The sequence below is a fragment of the Procambarus clarkii genome, chromosome 3 (assembly GCF_040958095.1).
Source record: "Procambarus clarkii isolate CNS0578487 chromosome 3, FALCON_Pclarkii_2.0, whole genome shotgun sequence".
Lineage (NCBI taxonomy): Eukaryota > Metazoa > Arthropoda > Malacostraca > Decapoda > Cambaridae > Procambarus > Procambarus clarkii.
Genome location: NC_091152.1, coordinates 25,377,791 through 25,382,669, shown reverse-complemented (window position 1 = coordinate 25,382,669; position 4,879 = coordinate 25,377,791).

The window sequence follows — 4,879 nt, the reverse complement described above, 5'->3', positions numbered from 1 at the left end:
AGCCCGGATGGACACATGTATAAGCAAGTAGATGGGGTCGCCATGGGTTCTCCCCTAGGTGTCCTGTTTGCAAACTTCTACATGGGTACCATCGAGCAAAAAGTCTTAGTCGACATGAACATGAAACCGGCCATATACTGCAGGTATGTTGACGACATTTTTACACAGGTACCTGATGTCAGACATCTGCAGGAGTTGAAGGAGGCATTTGAGCGGAGTTCCGTGCTGCGTTTCACTTACGAGATGGAAAAGGATGGGAAGCTGCCCTTTCTAGATGTAACAGTCATGGAAAAGAGCGGAGGTTTCCACACTGCAGTCTACACTAAGGAAACGAACATAGGAATGTGCATAAATGCCAACAGCGACTGCCCAGACAGGTACAAGAGGAGTGTTGTTAACGCATATGTCGACCGTGCCCTCAGCCACAGCTCAGAATGGAAGCAAGTCGATGAAGAACTCTGTAGGGTAAGGCATGTCCTAGTCAACAACGGCTTCTCCAATGGTTTCGTCGAAGACATTATAAGAAGGAAAGTGAAACGCCATGCAACCTCTGAAGAGACAACCAACACAACACCTATACCCCCTATTAGACTATTTTACAGGAACTTCTTTTCCACAGCTCATAAAACGGAGGAAAGGGTCCTGAAAGATATTGTTAATAGAAACGTTATCCCTACAGACAAAAATCAGAGGATACAACTGACGATTTACTATAAAACCAGAAAAACGGCCAGCCTACTCATGAGAAACTCTCCAGACACAAAACAGAATGCTTTAAAAGAGACTAACGTCGTCTATGCCTTCAAATGCCCTCTTGGGGACTGTAAGCTCCAAAAAAAACAGTATATAGGCAAGACAACAACATCTCTTTCTAGGCGTTTAACGATGCATAAGCAACAGGGCTCCATTAAGGAACATATAATCTCTTCCCACAACCAAACCATCGCCAGAGAAATCCTAGTAAACAACACAGAAATCATCGATAGATACAGCGATAGCAGGCGGCTTGACGTTTGCGAGGCATTACACATCAAGAAGTCAACACCAGCAATCAACAGCCAATTAATGCACAACTATATTCTACCCACCTCAAGACTCCGCTCCAATATAGAAGCATCAAGAAATATGGACCAATAGGCTTTCTACAATCACTTCTATTCAATACCCATTGTTTCATGTTCTGGCTTGTGTTGATGAAATTAATACCTTATTAAATACCACCTCACCCAATCCACCTCACTCAAATGTAGATATAAATAAAATCGGAGATGTGTAAGTTCTATTCAGTTGTGTGTGTGTTAACTAAAGTCTTTGAAAATGTAATAAGTTTTACGAAACGCACTCAAGTGTCGCGTCAGACTAGAAATAAAAATGAGTTTTGGAGAATTGATTTTTGAATTACCTCCAACAGTGAAAAGAAATGTACGAAAAATTTAGAAAATTCGTGTTAGAATTATTAATCTTACTTTTTCGGTCATATATATATATATATATATATATATATATATATATATATATATATATATATATATATATGTCGTACCTAGTAGCCAGAACTCACTTCTCAGCCTACTATGCGAGGCCCAATTTGCCTAATAAGCCAAGTTTTACTGAATTAATATATTTTCTCTAATTTTTTTCTTATGAAATGATAAAGCTACCCATTTCATTATGTATGAGGTCAATTTTTTTTTATTGGAGTTAAAATTAACGTAGATATATGACCGAACCTAACCAACCCTACCTAACCTAACCTAACCTATCTTTATAGGTTAGATTAGGTTAGGTAGCCGAAAACGTTTGGTTAGGTTAGGTTAGGTAGGTTAGGTTGTCGAAAAAACATTAATTCATGAAAACTAGGCTTATTAGGCAAATCGGGCCTTGCATAGTAGGCTGAGAAGTGAGTTCTGGCTACTAGGTACGACATATATATATATATATATATATATATATATATATATATATATATATATATATATATTATATATATATATATATATATATATATATATATATATATATATATATATAATATATATAATATATATATATATGTCGTACCTAGTAGCCAGAACGCACTTCTCAGCCTACTATGCAAGGCCAAATTTGCCTAATAAGCCAAGTTTTCCTGAATTAATATATTTTCTATAATTTTTTTCTTATGAAATGATAAAGCTACCCATTTCATTATGTATGAGGTCAATGTTTTTTTATTGGAGTTAAAATTAACGTAGATATATGACCGAACCTAACCAACCCTACCTAACCTAACCTAACCTATCTTTATAGGTTAGGTTAGGTTAGGTAGTAGAGAAAGTTAGGTTAGATTAGGTTAGGTAGGTTAGGTAGTCGAAAAACAATTAATTCATGAAAACTTGGCTTATTAGGCAAATCGGGCCTTGCATAGTAGGCTGAGAAGTGAGTTCTGGCTACTAGGTACGACATATATATATATATATAATATATATAATATATATATATATATATATATATATATATATATATATATATATATATATATATATATATATATATATATATATATATATATATATATATATATATATATATATATATGTCGTACCTAGTAGCCAGAACGCACTTCTCGGCCTATTATGCAAGGCCCGATTTGCCTAATAAGCCAAGTTTTCCTGAATTATTATATTTTCTCTAATTTTTTTCTTATGAAATGATAAAGCTACCCATTTCATTATGTAAGAGGTCAATTTTTTTTATTGGAGTTAAAATTAACGTAGATATATGACCGAACCTAACCAACCCTACCAAACCTAACCTAACCTATCTTTATAGGTTAGGTTAGGTTAGGTAGCCGAAAAAGTTAGGTTAGGTTAGGTAGGTTAGGTAGTCGAAAAAACATTAATTCATGAAAACTTGGCTTATTAGGCAAATCGGGCTTTGCATAGTAGGCTGAAAAGTGCGTTCTGGCTACTAGGTACGACATATATATATATATATATATATATATATATATATATATATATATATATATATATATATATATATATATATATATATATACATTAGTATATTTTGGTGGCAGTCTTTCCTGTAGACATATATTATTAAATATGACCGAAAAAGTAAGATTAATAATTCGAACACGAATTTTATCAATGTTTCTTATATTTTTTTCACTGTTGATGGTAACTGAAAAATCAATTCTCCAAAATTCATTTTTATTTCTATTCTGACGCGACACTTGAGCGCGTTTCGTAAAACTTATTACATTTTCAAAGACTTTACTTTACACACAAACAACTATAACTGAACAGAGCTTAAGGGGGCGTCAAGTTGTCAGGTCAAAGTTGTTCAATGTCAACCAATATTATTTGACTAGTTGTATATGAAAAGTGCTTTAATTGTCCCATGTTTCAGTACTGCAGTGTAAATAGAAAGGGAGATTTTTTTTTCAACGTTTTTTACACATTTTCAAGTCCACACTTCAGAACACACGTTTCAGATATAATTATTCTGTGACACTTTTCTGACACATTAGCATATAATAAAGGACCTTGACATATAGAATTTCGAAAACATCTTTAGTTTTCCTAATAGAAATGTTCAAAGTTCCCAAATTTTTTTTTGCAAATATGGCATGTTTATTGCTATTATAAAATCAATAAATGAACTTAGAGAAAAATGAAAACTCTCCGATGTAGAGACATGTCCTCCACATATACCGTGTAAGTTTCATGTAAATTGAGTAAAAAATGAATCAGTTTTGTAAACGTTTGTGTCAATTGAAAAAAAAAAAAACAGAAATGAATAAAGTCTAAGGTTTTAAAATCTGTGGCTGAGGTTGACATCAACCAATTTTCTCCAAAATTGGTATCCTTACAGATAGGCTTACGTACAGTCAGGTGTGTAAGTTTGATGCAAATCGCCCGGAAAAAAAAATAAAATAAAAAAAAAAGTTTTTTTTTCTTAATTTTTTTTTCAATTAAACTAATTATAATATTTGTTTAATATATGCTATTGTGATAGCAAAGAGTCATAGCTATGATTTCAGTTGACACTTTTGATTGATAATCGATTTTGACCATTTTGGCATAATTTTCACACTTTCACACTAGACTATTTTAAAGAAACTTCTTTTCCACAGCTCATAAAACGGAGAAAAGGTTCCTGAAAGATATTGTTAATAGAAACGCTATCCCTACAGACAAAAATCAGAAGATACAATTGACGATTTACTATAAAACCAAGAAAACGGCCAACCTTCTCATGAGAAACTCCAGACACAAAGCAGAACGCTTTAAAAGAGACCAACGTCGTCTATGCCTTCAAATGCCCACTTGGGGACTGTAAGTCTCAAAGAATTCAGTATATAGGCAAGACAACAACATCTCTTTCCAGGCGATTAACGATGCATAAGCAACAGGGCTCTATTAGGGAACAAATAATCTCTACCCACAACCAGACCATCACCAGAGAAGTCTTAACAAAAAACACGGAAATCATCGATAGATACAGCGATAGCAGGCGGCTAGATATCTGCGAGGCACTACACATTAAGAAGTCGACACCAGCAATCAACAGCCAATTAATGCACTATTATATTCTACCCACTTGAAGACTCCGCACCAATGTAGAAGCATCAAGAAATATGGGCCAATAGTCCCTTTGCAGTTACTTCCACTCTTCCCGTTAACTTACAAAATATTATACCCATTGTTACGTGTTCTGTCTTGTGTTGAAAGTTTGTTTTCACCTCATTCAAAACTGTTGTAACATATCACCTTACCCAAATGCAGTTATAAAAGCAAAGATGTTTAAGCTCTGTTCAGTTATAGTTGTGTGTGTAAACTAAAGTCTTTGAAAATGTAATAAGTTTTACGAAACGCACTCAAGTGTCGCG